Source organism: Sminthopsis crassicaudata, chromosome 6 (assembly GCF_048593235.1).
Source record: "Sminthopsis crassicaudata isolate SCR6 chromosome 6, ASM4859323v1, whole genome shotgun sequence".
Lineage (NCBI taxonomy): Eukaryota > Metazoa > Chordata > Mammalia > Dasyuromorphia > Dasyuridae > Sminthopsis > Sminthopsis crassicaudata.
Genome location: NC_133622.1, coordinates 195,554,769 through 195,569,811, shown reverse-complemented (window position 1 = coordinate 195,569,811; position 15,043 = coordinate 195,554,769). Strand labels below are relative to the sequence as shown.

General features: G+C 38.0%; 1 protein-coding gene and 1 long non-coding RNA gene across 2 annotated transcripts in view; one reads left to right on the top strand and one right to left on the bottom strand.

Annotated features, from left to right (window-relative positions):
* Positions 1-15,043, top strand: part of PPFIBP2 (PPFIA binding protein 2) — a 173,754-nt gene that overhangs the window by 17,512 nt on the left and 141,199 nt on the right. The window lies entirely within an intron of this gene.
* The window catches only part of LOC141547083 (uncharacterized), a 46,913-nt gene that overhangs the window by 5,092 nt on the left and 26,778 nt on the right, over positions 1-15,043 (bottom strand). Inside the window, exon 2 of the long non-coding RNA XR_012483504.1 lies at positions 7,569-7,708. This is a non-coding gene — a long non-coding RNA (uncharacterized LOC141547083). The remainder of the gene's footprint in view (positions 1-7,568; positions 7,709-15,043) is intronic.

Genomic DNA, 15,043 nt, shown 5'->3' with positions numbered 1-15,043 from the left:
AAGAATGACCAGTGTATCTAGGAGCACACTATGTTACCCTCTGAAAAAAATAGAGGGAAGAGCCATAGAGATAGGAAAACTGGGAATATACAGTGTCTTCTAATCAAAGGGAGGGAAGTTTCCTAGTCAAATACTGTAGGAATCAAGGTGGATAGTATTAGAAATATACTATTGACACAGAAAATCAGATATCAAGGGAAATTTATTAAAAAAGAATCTTTAAGGAATCAAACATAACATTTCTGATCAGAAGCAAGCCCCACTTCTCTTCTGGAAGAGGGATCCCAGAGCACAGAAGTGAGAGAAGTTTTAAACTTATTAATTTAGTATAGTCCTTCCCTTCAGAGAATGGATTGGTCCACTGCTTTCGAGTCAGAATCTTTCCAATATATCCACTAAATATGTATAAACATGTTCCCCCTCCATCATCATACATCCCATGTTTAAAAATGGCAGAAAACTCCTATGGGGTGTGTTGTTTAATATTCAATTAGCCTATTAAACAGGCATAGTGATTTAATTTGGTCAGGTCAATGACTGCCCAACTAGTTTGGGCAGAATCACCTATTATCTTAAGTTTGTGGCTTTCTTAAAATCACAAGAGTCTTTCTGATTAGCTGAATCCACCTGTGTCTTCCTAGCTCCCCAATTCCTTGTTTGCTGAATGCTTCTATTGATCAATTAATTGTTCTCTGGAATCTTAACCTTAATATTTCATTCTGAAAGCCTCTTGGACAGCGATACCCACTATTCCACACTGCTTTGAAGCTTGGGTTTTGCCATGAGTTCTTTTATATATATATATATATATATATATATATATATATATATATATATATTATTATTATTATTATTATTATTTGTATATTTACTTTTTAAAAATATACATTTCTTTATGACTCATATTGGGAGAGAAAAATCAGAAACAAAGGGAAAAACTATGAAAGAAGGAAAACAAAAGTGAATATAGCATGAGTTGATTTATATTCAATCTCCATAGTGTTATTGTGTGTAAGCTTCCTGGACTCAAAATGCTTTCTTCTCAAAACTGCTTTCAAAAGCACATGGCCTCGAAACTTTCAGCCTCCCTGCAGTCTCCTATATGATTAAAAAAAGTGTATCTCCCCGCCCCCCTGACTAGGTTTCATTACTTAAATTGACTATGTCTTTCAGATGATAATTTGCCTAAAGGCCAGGAATAGGAAACTATCACTTTGAGGAGGGTTTGACTTAAACATGCAGTATTTAACTCCATAATCATAAATTACAAACTGCTACGTGGTACAGTGGATGGAGTGCCTGGTCTGGAGTCAGAAAGATGTTTAGTCATTTTTCTGTTGTACCCAACTTTTAATGATCTCCTTGGTAGTTCTCTTTGTAACCTAGCAGAGTGATTTGCCATTTCCTTATTTTGTAAGGGAGGAAACTCAGGCAAACAGTGTGTAAAGTGACTTGCCCAAGATCACACAGCTATACCTACCTTAGTCACTAATGATTTATACAAGGTCATACAAGTAAATAGCAAGGCTGAAATTCAAACTTAAGTCTTCTACTTCCAAACCCACCACTTTTTCTACTAAATCAAGGGCTTCCTAGGGTCACTACAGATTGTTCCCAATTTACAAATGGGAAAACTAAGGATCTGGAAAGTTGTGACTCATATGCAGCCATACATAGTTATTAAGTGCTAGAGTTAAGACTTAAAGCCATTTCTCCTCTTTTCCAATAGAGTTCTTTCCACTATACCCTTTGAGCTCATTTTTAAAACATCTAAGTCTACTTAAGCTTTTCCCAAGTATTTTCCTTTCTTTCTAATCCAGTGAATCTGCAAGACAAGTTAGGCAAGGAAGGTAATAAGCAAGATTGCCCTCTTTTATGACTGACTCAGAGAAGGTAAGTAGGTGTCTTTCCCATGGAACCAAAACTCTTAGTTAGCATTTTTTCACCTACACAGAAGCCCAAGCATATTGTACATGCCCAGTGAATGCTTATGGAAGGGAGAGAGGGAGGAAAGAAGTAAGGAAAGGGAGAGAGGAAGGAGGGAGGACAGAAGGAAATGAATGAATGAATATTAGAGCTTCTTAAACTGTGAGTTGCAGCTCTACATGGGGCTGCATAACTGAATGTGGGGGGCAGGGTCAAGAATTGTGATTTATTTTCAAGTAAAGATTTGATTCATATTCTGCCTAAAAACTCTGATGGATATTGTCCCTTGAAGACTGCAAGTTACCTATACTTTTTTCATCCTGTGTAGTACTCATCCTGTATATTTCCATAATCTCAAAGAGATTCTGCTCATTGATCTAAAGGACTGACTCATTCTTTTAATATCTTGAGTAAAGGAATATGCCATTTGAATTGCCCATTAGCTATCATTCATTAATTCTGACTACATGACTGGCTCGACTCCCAACTGGCCCATTCTTCCATGTCTATGAGAGATTGTGCTTTTTATGCCAGCTCTCACACACGTCATTGTTGGTAACCGGCCGTAGCTTGCTTGTACCCACAATGTCTTTTCCACTTGCCCTTTAGGTTCTTTATCCTTCCCAAAGCATAGAACTCCATGATTCATAGCCAAGAGTGTCATGGGAAGAACTCTAGTATTAGAGAAAATGGGCTTTTGTGGAAGTTAACAATTTGGGATTTTTCAAATAACTGGGCAGATTTCCATTTACCACTCAACCTAATCTCTACTCAATTCTGCTAACTATGTTTTTGCAGCACCTAAGAAATACATCTTGGTAGATGAACTGAACAGGCTTCTTATCTATTCACAAATTGGTCCGAGCAATGTGAGCTTGTTAATCTGTTTTGCTTTTCCAATTTTTTTGATTAATACTCTGAAGACAGCTGCCTGGTTTGCAGCAAATAGGAGCAGATTTGGAGTGAGGAAAGCCTTGGTACTTATTGGATGGGCTTATTTTGGGATGCAGCTTTTTCTTTAAAAAAAAATTATTAATATAGCTAGGTAGTACAGTGGCTAAAGTATTGGAAAGCCTGACTACTAGTTCAAAAAGGGTCACCAACACTTTGTAGCTATGGAATTCTGTTCAGGTCATTTAGTCTCTAATTTTGCTCATCTGTGAAATGAGGAAATAACAATGAATAATTGCAACTACCTCCCAGAATTGTTGCAAGGATAATAATGTTGCAAAATAATATTTTTAAATCACTTTGTAAACCATAAAGTGCTACATGAATTCTGATTATGATTATGTATATAAAAATATATCAATTGGTAAAATACAAATTTTATATTTATTCCATAAAATGATAGCTATGATAGTACTATTAAATTGATGGGATGGCTTGTTTTGACACAAAACATCATTGATATTCCTTCTCATATCTTTTTCTTTGATTCCCCTTTCTTTGTAATAATTTTAATGTATACCTTTATTTTCATCTACACCTACCAATATAGCCTTTCTCACTTCCCCACTCAGGGAACTATTCCAACTCTTCCTTATAAAATTAGAAAAGGAGAAAGGGAAAAGTTCAGCAAAACAAGCAAGATATTGGAAACATATGGCATTAAATGCAGTGTTTGGCACCCTTAGTCTCAACTATTTCTTTTTTTAAAAAAATGGAAGGAGATGCCTTATCATACTTTCTTTTTTAGAGCTAGGGTGGTTGTGAAGAAAGCAACTTAATCAACCTTAAAATGTCATACTAATGTGATCTGCTAGTATTGTTATCATTCTTGCCCATTATTGTAGGACAATAGAAAGGCTTCAGGCTGCTAAATCAGATGTTCTAGGTTTGATTCTGGCCTCTGCCATTTACTACTTCTATCACCTTAGACCAGCAAGGAGTAAGAGTTTACTGAGCACCTACTATGTGCCAAGAATTCTGCTAGGCACTGTGTATATGAGGCAAAAAAGGAGACAGTTCCTGACCTTAGAAAGGTTTCATTTTGTTTGAGATAGCCACAAGTACACTTATAAGTATATTCCAAATGAATACTGAGTAATATTTTTTTTTCCAGGAGTGAGGGAGGGGTGTCCAGAAATGCTTCATATAGGAGATGGACACTAAACTGAGCTTTGAAGGAAACAATAGAAATTCTAGTCATGGGAAATAAGCCAGTGCAAAGATGCAGAAGTTGGAGATGGGTTATTATGTATGTGAGGAACAACAAAAAAGGCAAGTTTGGCTCAACCTTAAAGTGCAAGATTATGATGTATAATAAAGGAATATAATAAAATAAAAGAAAGGCTAGTTAAAACAGCATTGTGAAATGCCAGAGGATTTTGTAAATTCATACTTAGAAGTTATAGGGAGCCACTGGAGTTTATTGAGCAGAGGAGTAACATTGTTCAAGCCTCTTTGGACCTTGGTTTCCTCTTTTATAAAATGAGAGAGGGGTTGGGCTAGGTGACTTCTGAAATCCCTTGCAGTTCTATGATCTCATGAACCAAATGATGGCCCATCCCAAAGGAATAATGCCCTTCCTGGTATGGTGGGAGCTGTCCAACTGCATTAGCTGACTAGTCAGGACAGCTGAATGTAAAAATGGGTGCTCTAAGACAGACTCCTGCTTTGGATCCAGATACTATTGCCTTCTCCCACTAGCTCCTCATCTCAATGTCTTGTTGCCCCTGTTCAATGATCTATGTGTAACTACAATCCCTACACTTTTTAGTCATTCCTTGAGCAGAGAACTCCCATCACAGCTTTTCCTCATCAGCTCTAAAGTTTAGGTCATGGAATTCTTTTTGAATTCAGCCAATGGTATCTCTTCTGCATCCTGGGATGAACATAGGAACACAGTACAATCTTAAAGCACTGGCAGGGAATCTTCCTACCCCTGTTTTGAGAGAACTGCTCTTGGGATAGGTAGCAATTGTCCAAACACAGCATTTCAGCTGCACCGGGTATTTAGGACAGGGAAGTGCCTCCCACTTTGAAAGAGAACACCTGGCTGACAGCCCCATCTAGCAGCCAGCTGAGTACCTGCTAGAAATGTTCCATCCAATCTGCTGATGAGTCTGGGTGGATGATCCAGCTGAAGCTGTTTCCACTCTCCTGCCCCCAGGAGGCACAATTTGACTATGCACAAACAGGCTCCCTTGTTTCATGTGGCAACGCCCTGCTTATTAGGTGACTACTCACTAGTAATTGGATTTGATGTGCTCTTCCTAGAATTGTGGGATGTTTCAGATGATTCACCCAGTAAAGAATCTACCACCTTAAGAGCAATCATTAACAGAAAGGACTGGTAAAGTAAATCAGGACCTTTCATACTCTGACCCTGGATTGCTGGTGAATGAACTGATTTATGAAGGGCTTGATACTCAAATGAACTATCCAGAAGAGAGTCCCTGAAACTTAATAGCTTCAAGTCATTTGATTGCTTTGTGTCTCAGTTTCTTCATCTGTGAAATGGGGATGATCATTAAAGTATCTGTTTTACAGGACAGTTATGAGATGCAAAGAAAATAATATTTGTAAAGTGCTTTGCACTGTGGAAGTGAGTATAGACTTATTATAGAATTCAAGTTCTCCCAGGCCATTTAGTCTGTAAGCCTGTCATCTTTGATTCATCCCTCTCTCATCTCTTTCTACCATTCAATCGAATGCCAAGTGCTATTTATCCTATTTTCTTTTTACCCTTTTAAAAATTACTGTTTTCATTAAATAAAACCAATCAATAAAAGATTGTTTTTGTTGAGACATTTTCAGGAGTATTTGACTATCTGTGACCCCACTTGGGGTCTTCTCGGCAAAAATGCTAGAGTGGTTTGCCATTTCATTCTTGATCATTTTACAGATTGGGAAACTGAGGCAAACAGGGCGAAATGACTTAGTTGGGAATACCCAGTATCTGAGGCTAGATTTGAATTCAGGAAGATGAGTTTTCCTGACCCCAGGCCCAGCACTCTATCCATTGTTCCACCCAGCAGCCTTAAAATAAAGATAAATTATTTCAATTAAAAAAAACAAAAACCTGAAATTCTCAGTATATTCTCCAACCAATGAGCAATCCTTTCTAACAAAAAATGGAATTTTTGTTTTTAAAGGATGGCAAAGCAGTTCAACCAAAATGGTCAATATATTCAAGTTTTGTTTTCCCAACATCTTATCTGTGCCCTCCTCTCCGCTCACATTGTCCTTGTGGTTACTCACCTGGGCTGTTGCAATAACTTCTGATCTTTCCTTCACACATATAATCCAAAGTCATCTTTACACTTACTTTAAAACATTCAGGGCTACTCTACCTTCTACACGATGAATTACAAATTCCTGAAAGGTAACTCCTTTGAGATTCACACGCACAGAGTCTGGTTCCTACCTATTATCCAGTCTTAAATCTTCCTTCTCCCTTTCAGAACTAGACTGTTTAATCCTCCTCAATCCCAACCTGCTGTCTTTGGGCTTTTGAACAATTTAGTATCTTTTCATCTGATAACTGAAATGCCTCCTCTTCATTGTCACCAGTTCAAATCTCTTTCTTCTCTCACAGCTCAGTTCAGATATAACCTCCTCAGTGTAGTCTTCCCTGATCCCCCTCAGTGAGTCATTGAACTAGCATTTATTGAGCACCTATTATATGCCTGGCACTATGCTAATCACTGGGGAAGCAAAAAAAGGTAAAAATCAGTACCAGCTAAAAATTATCTCTCCCTCAGAATTTCCTGGTCTACATTGTCTATATATTTCTTTTGGCTTAATTATACTCTTATCTTAGGAAACTAGATACAGCGACCAAAATATACTAGATATAAGGACCTCAGAGACTCTCTTCTAGTCCATCATTCTCATTTTATAGTTGAGGAAACCGAGGTTAAATTATTTGTCCAAAGCCACACAAATAGTAAATTGCATGGTAAATAGGATTTAAATAAGGTTCTCTGACTCCAAACTTCCCATGGCATCATATATTATCACTTGTATTATGCATATGTATGGTTTTAGGCCCATCTTCCCTGGTAGACTATAAGCTTTCTGAGAATAGATATTGTCTTTTTTTTTTTTTTTTTTTTTTGATATGTATATTCCCAGGATCTAACATAGGACTTGACACATAATAGGCCTTTAAAACAAGTTTGTTGAATTAAAAGTCCTTTGTCCCTCTTGGAGGAATCATGGGGACTCTTTGAAGGGAGAATCCTGATAATCAGAGACAGCAATAGTTCAGGAAATTTTTGAACTTCTTGTGAGAAAATAAGGACATGCCAGGATTACCTAATGAACCATATCGTTGATCTTCTTCAGGTGTAAGTGATTGATTTGCCATAACCTGAACATAGCCTGGGTGTCAGAGGGAGATAGGTCTAGGGGTGAATAGCAAGAATATTTGGATTTCCTTTAAAAACATTTGCCATTGGAAATTTAAAAATAAAAAAATTTAATAAAAAAAAAAAAATTGCCAGCGGATCATCCTGGCCTGCACCAGAATCAGATGTTCACAGAGGTGGGGAAATGTCATTCTAAGCCAGAAGAGGTACGATTACCTTTTTAGCCCTAATGCATGGCATAGTTTGCATATTATAAGTGTTCATTAAAATGGGACATTGAGAAGAGAGGGAAGTCTCCAGGGCCGCAAGTCAGCAGGTACCTACTTGTTCAATGTAGCCAAGAATGAAGAGAATGAACGGCACCATAAGGGAAGGATGCTGAAATCCAAAGCTGGTCATTAGGAATCCGCCAACCAACCAGCAATTCATAAGCCCTTACTGTGTACTTGGTCTTCTTTGAGGCTCTGGGGATAAAGATAAAAATGAAATTAACAGTCCTTACTCTCAAAAAGCTTATATTCTACTGGAAATTATAGTATGTACTGAGATTCACAAATATAGAGTAATTTGGCCGAGGAGGGAACATGGGGAATAAGAGAAGGCCTTGTACTAGATTAATAGAGATGGTTTGAAGATCAGGAAAACCAGAGTTCAAGTCTCATCTGTGATATCTATTGGCTGAGTGGCCCTGGGAGAGGCATTTAAATTTCTCAGGGCCTTCAACAATTCTCCAAGACTGTAAGTTGTAGGTCAAGTGCTGGGCTGCTTTCATAGAAGGAGTTCCTCACCCTAAAAGGATGAAATCTCTGGTCCAGTAATTAATAATGATAACATCCACAATAATATGATAGGAGGGAGAATACTGACAACTGGGGAAAGCTTTGTGTAGGAAGGAAGTGATACTTGAGTCTTGAAGACTCCCAGAATTCTAAGGGGCAGGGATGAAGAGGCAGAGGAGTACTGTCATAGAATTAGGAAATGCAGAGTCCCAATTACAACTAGCCTGCTTTTCCCATTTCTTCATAGGGAGCTCAAGCACTGGAGAACTCTGAATAGTGAAGAACTCCCTGCCATTAAGTCTCAATGTGTTGAATCAACTGAGAGATTGATGGAAAGGCAACAAATCTGTCTTCTCTGGATACAAATATGAGTGTGTTCAGTTTAAGCTCTCTGAGACTGTCAGTGTCACAGCTACTTAATCTGGATTGGATTTACTAAATATGATTCTCCTCAGCAACTAGGATACTAGAACTAGGAAGATTGATACCCAGTAGGCTTTAGCAGCCCTCCTCATGTCTTCATTACCTCCTGCCCTCGGAAGCACAGTAGTAGTGCTCTGCCTTTGTCCCAGTAACCTGATTGCCAACTACAAGGATACATTCAAAGCTTGGCAGATGATCTTTCAGGACCTTTGGTAACCACAGAGGGGACATGGTATATCTGCAAACCAAAGACAGCTGGGGGAAGGCTTTTTCAACTCTTGCAGACTTATCCATCCTGGGAAAGTAATGATGCTAGACTTTGTTGACATAACCTATCCCCATCTTGGGAGATAGCCTGAGCAGGATGACTTACTTCTTCCCTAATGCCCCCAAGGCTACCTACTTGTTCCAAAATAAGTCCAGTTCTACAGTTTTCCTTTTCATATCAACTCTGGAAGGGGACCCCAATTCCCATTTCTCATTTCTGCTTCTGATGACTGCCTCCTTCAGTCCTCCTCCTCCATCACCCCTCTCTAGTTCTTTGTTCCCCCTCTCCTACTTCCCTATAGGATAAGATAGATTTCTATACCTAAGTGTGTATTTTATCCCCTCTATGAGTTAAATCCAATGAGAGTAAAGTTCAAGCAGTGTTTAACTCTCCCTTCTTTCCCTCCACTGTAACAGGTTTTTCTCTCTTCCCCATGTGTGATAATTTCATTTCTCATTTGTGGACTGCATTACTCATAGCACTCTAAGTAAAGAGTCACCTTTCCATGGTGTATCACCAGTGAGCTGACAGCACACAAACTTGATTGCTACATCTACCACCAAGATGGCTAGGTTGCCATATTGCTCAAAATGAAATTAATTCTATTTTAATAGAATATTTATTTATTCTTCTAGCCCCAAATGTCCTTGTAATTTAAACCAAGTCGATGAAATCTGCTTCAGTTTCCAGTCCTAATTTTTTATTGTATTCCTATATATACTTCAGCATTCATATGGGGTTACTACCTAGAAAAGTGATTGGCTACCTAGGCCAACTTGGCACATTGTAGGGCACCAGACCTGCGATAAATGGGAGACTGACTGCCTTGTGAAGGACAAGGTCTATATCTATCTAGCCAGTGATCCCCTTGGCTTTTGTTGTGACAGATCAATCCACATTCAGGTAAAGGAACCGAATCCTTACCCATTGCCACTAATCTTGGATGTTGAATAAGAGAAATTACATAGTTCAGAAACTGCTGCATAGGGAAGTAATAAGGTTTCTTCTGGTCCCTGGTAACTTGGTTAAAGTTAAAAGTCACAGAAGAGAACATTAGAATATGAATGTGATCTTCATGCCCTGGACCTATTAGAACCATTTCACCAAACAGTGAGAGATACAGTAATATTGTTGTCAATTCCTCCCTTTTGTGGTGTGTTCAACCAAATTCAGTTCATGCTGGGTATTTAGCTATGGAATGGTCCCCATGAACTCCTCTCTCTCCCACCTCCTTTCTAGCTCTTGGGACCTGGTTATTTCTCTCAATTATGATATAGTAGAAATATTAGGAGACAGAAGATTTGGTTCAAGCTATCCTCAAGTATTCAAAGAACTGTAAAGTGGGAGAAAATTAAATATATTTTTCCTGTTTCTAGAAGTTAGAACTAGGAACAAGGGGTGGAAGTTACATAAAGGCAAATCTAGATTTCATTTAATAAAAACTAAAAGCTCCTTAACGCAGAGTGAAATAGGTTGTTTCTGTATGTAGTGAGTTATTCCTCTCTAAAGGGCTAAAGAAGGCAAGATGACTATCATGGCTAAGTTGCAATATAGCTCAAAATGAAATAAATGATGACTGTCAGTCATATATGTTGTGGATAAAGTGTGGAGAGTCCTGGACATTTAGCTTTAGCCATGTCTAGCTGGGTTCCTGCTATGCATCAGACTAAGTACTTTATAATTATTATCTAATTTGATCCTCACAGCCACCCAGAGACATATATGCTATTATTTTTCTCACTTTACAGATGAGAAAATTGAGGCAAACACAGCTAGACATGGCTAAAGCTAAATATTAGTTATTATTATTGTAGAATGAATTCTTTTTTTTTTTTTTTAGATTTTCAAATTTTTACACAAATTTTATGCATAGGTAATTTTCTAGCATTGACAATTGCAAAACCTTTTGTTTCAACTTTTCCCCTCCTTCCCCCTACCCCTTCCCCCACAGATTGACCAATCGAGTCAATTATTCTTGATGACAAATTAAACATTGTAGAATGAATTCTTGTTCAAATATTTGTTTGACTAATTGGTGTCCTGTCACTCTCCCTTCCATGACTAGCTTGACCCAGCAAGAATTCTGCTTATTTTTTCGGATCTTGACTTAAGCCATGTTTTTTGGGGTTGTTGTTTTTTTTTTTGCCCAGAAGGAGAGAGATGCTTTCCCAAAGTCACACAGCTGGTAAGTGTCCAAGCTGGAACAATCACCCAGGGCCCCAGGCTACCGGGCCAGTGCAGTTTCTACCACACTTGATACAGCCTCTTGGTATATAATAGGACAGCATCCTGCTGATCAACGAAACAGATGACTTGACAACTTTAAACCAGAGAAAGTCATTTTTATCATTAGCAATTTTTAATTGATAAAATCAAATCCTTTCCTACTTCCAGAAAATACACCATCTTTATCTTGGTATGAGTATAGACCAAGATATTCAAGCCACTGCACATCATAAGCTTTCTGAATAGCCTTATGACTTAAAGGAAGCTGTTCTCCCTTTACTTGCACTGATGGGCTGGGCTCTTGGGAATTACTTATTACGCAGACTTTGGTGTGGTGGCTCTTAGGAAGCTTGTCATTTATCTGAAAAGTGAGGGTGATGTTCCTGGTACTGAGACCATCTAACAACCAGGCTGAAAAGAAAAGGAAAAAAAAAAAGCCTCTAGAAATCTAAGGGGAAATCATATCTAAAGGTGAGTTTTATTTGTATATCCTTAGGGGCGAAGCCCTTTGGCTTGCATTGTTTTCTCCAAAGAAGGTGGCTTGATTCAAAGTACGTGCTGCCATAGTCTAAGTCAACAGGAACATTATTTTAAATCATGAAATGGCATTCAGAATCAAATGTGGTTTGGTGGGAGGGATTTATGTGGGCTTTTAAAAAATACTTAAGTGAAAGCATCTGGATTTGGGCATGCTAGGACAACCCAGTAGAGGAATTAAGTTTAACAGGAATGGGGTATTTATTTCTTTTGAAATATAAGAAAACCCCAGAAGTACAAACTTATAAAAAAAAATAATACTTTTTTTCTACCTAAATAGTAATGGATGGGATACAATAAAAGGACATTTACCAGGAGAACAGGCAGCCAGTGGGAGGGGCTGGGAAAAAGCAAGTGCACAGAGCTCAGGAAACTGGTACGACTAGAAAAAGGTGCCTGGCGAGAAATATGGCATTGTTGCCCTGCTGCCTAATGCTGATGTTCCTTCCACACCTGTTTGCGGTCTTTCGGTCAGACTGATCATAGTTATGTATCACCTTCTTATCATTTGTACCTTAGCCCTTTTCTCAGGAGCCTGGACAAGGTTGAACCAATATTCTCATGGGGAAGAACAGAGTTGCTTCAATGTACCTTTTGTACATTGACTCAATTTGTTCTAATTGAATGGTTAAGCAATGTGCCATAGGTAATAGGTCATGGATAGATGCATGGATGGATGGATGGATGGACGGACAGGTAGATAATTATAGATAGGATATAGTAGGAAAGAAGACAAATGAATAGATAATCGTAATTGGAAGATAGGTGAATAGAAGACAGGATGGATTAATAGATAGACATGATAGATGATCATAAAAAGTTAAATAGAAGACAGATGAATGAATGTATAGATAGATTGATTATAGGTAGGTAGAACATAGATAGTTAGATGATTGATAAGATACATAAGTAACAGAGAGCTAGAGGAATAGAGAAATAGATAAAATGATCCCTTTATTAAGCACTAGATGCCAGACACTATGCTAAGCCTAGTGGAAAGAATGCTGGATTTGGGATTAGGTCAGAGCTGAATTAAAATATCACCCTTGACATTTACAGACCTTATAGCCATGAGCAAGTAACTGAGCCTAGACCTTATCATCATGTGAAAAGGCTATGGTAATAATACCTATCTCACATAGTTGTTGTAAGGATTCCAGGAGATGATTTACATAAAAGCCTTAGGGAAACCTTACATATATAAATAATTATTATTTCTATTTCCCTTCGAGGCCTCTTATTGCTTTTCCCCACATTTTCTTTTAAAATATTTAAAGTTCATTTCAACTACAGATATAAATCTGCTTGCTTGCTTGACTGATTTAAAGAAATGGAAATCTGTTTGTTGTGACAATTCTGTTTAGCACTTGTGCCTCCTAATAGGGGGTCTGGATATTGTGCTCAGCACCATGGACTGTAATGAAGTAACTCTAGCTAAATAACTTTTTTTTTCATCCAATGCAACTAGGATGCCATCGAGAGAGTCTGGAAACCTTCCATCGAAGAGTAGAAAGAACTTTAGGTATCAGAGCAAAGCTAAATGGCCAGAGAGGTTGGGGAAGAGGTGTAAATATTCACTCAGAAAATTAAAATTCAAGAATTTGACCACTTTATTCAATCCAAATCCCTAAAACCTTGGTTTTAGCTATAGAATTTGATCTATAGAATTTTAGAATTGGAAGGGATCTCAGTGGTCATTTATAACATTTGTAAAAAATTTAACCTAGTGTCTATGTGCCTATTTTATAGCACACAGTAAGTGCTATTATATAGCACATAATAGGTGCTATAAAATGCTATTATATACCTGCCAAGTGGTGTATTCAGCCTCTGCTTGAAAATTTCCTGAGTCCCAAGGCAGCCTGTTCTACTTTTGTTAGGTTTTTTCTGCCATCCAATCTAAATTTGCTTCTCTGTAGCTTCTACTCATTACTCATAAGTCTGGTCTTTGAAACTAACAAACTAACAAAAAAAGAACAAATATAACCCCTGTACAGTTTGATAGTCCTTCAGATTTGACTTGAACTCTAGGTACTTTGCCTTCCCACGTGACTTCCTCTATATGTTCTACAGTTTATTGACCAGGGCAGAAAAGGAAGGAACTGTCAACTCTTAATTCCCAGAAGTTGTACTTTTCTTAATGTAGCCCCAAAATCTCATTAGTTGATGTTTTGTTTCATTTTGGTTTTTTGCTGAGACAGTTGGGCTTAAGTAACTTGCCCAGGGTCACATAGCTAGGATTTTTTTAAGTGACTGAGGCCAGATTTAAACTCAGATCCTTCTGACTTCAGAGGCTGGTGCTCTATTCACTAAACCAACTAACATAGCTATTATTTTTTTTTTCATTGCTACATCCCACTATTCATAGTGAGTCTGACTTCCATAAAATTCTCAGACATTTTTAAGCAAACTCTATCTACAACCAGTTCTGCTTTTGTGAAACTGATTTTTTTTAATTCACGCATGAGAATTTACATTTATCCCCTGCTGAATTTTAGCTTTTCAACAACCATCTGAAAGAGATAGGAGATGAAAGGATCAAGGGTCAGAATTGTTTGTGTTTAGTAATTTTTCAGTCATGTCTGACCCTGTGACTCTTGTCATAGTGGTTTATTAGAATAGCTTGCTTTTTCCTTCTTTAGCTCATTTTACAGATGAAGAGACTGAAGCAAATAGAATTAAGGAACTTGTCCATGGTCACTCAGCTAGTATTTGAGGCTGGATTTGAACTCAGGAAGATGAATCCTCCTGACTCTGGGTCCAGTGCCACCTAACTACTCAAGCAGGGTTAAAACAAACAAGTTCAAATAGACAAGGAAGATAGCCAACTCAGTCTTCTCATGTTGAACTCTTGGGATCTACATCTCCACAAAAAGTGTCATCATGGATAGGGGCTTCCAAGGCTCTGACATTTTCACTAGGTTATTAATGTAATGAACTTTACTAATACTAAACTTCCAGGGTATGATAGTGAGTGATATCAGGGCACTGCCAAATAGTTTGATATTAAAAAAATAATATGATGGGGCATCTAGTTGATGCAGTGGATAGAGCACCAGCCCGGAAATCAGGAGGATTTGAGTTCAAATCTGGCCTCAGACACTTTGCCCACAGTTATAAAGGTAGTAAGTATCAAAGGCAGGATTTGAATCTAAGTCTTATTGACTCCAAATCCACACTTCCTATCTATGTAACCCTGGGCAAGTCACTTAACCCCAATTGCCTCATGCTTTGCCAGATCATTGAGCCTTTCTATCTACTTTGCAGCTAAAAACTCATATTTTGTTCATATGAGGCCCTTGAACTGTATCCATTTTTATATATGTATGTTTAGCACCAAGCATATTGCTTTGCACCAGTAAGCACTTGATAAATGTGCATGTGTTTTTTAGTTCATACACAGCAGAGATGAGAGGCAGTATTGTAATACCCAACATGGAGAGGGAGCCCTGAGATCTTCAAGTTCCTCTTCTGAAGGAGCCATTTCTGCTTCTCAGGTGTCTCTCCATAGAATCTGGTGCTTTGCTTTTTCTGGTACCCAGTTAATAGGTCTTGCCTAACTGCTT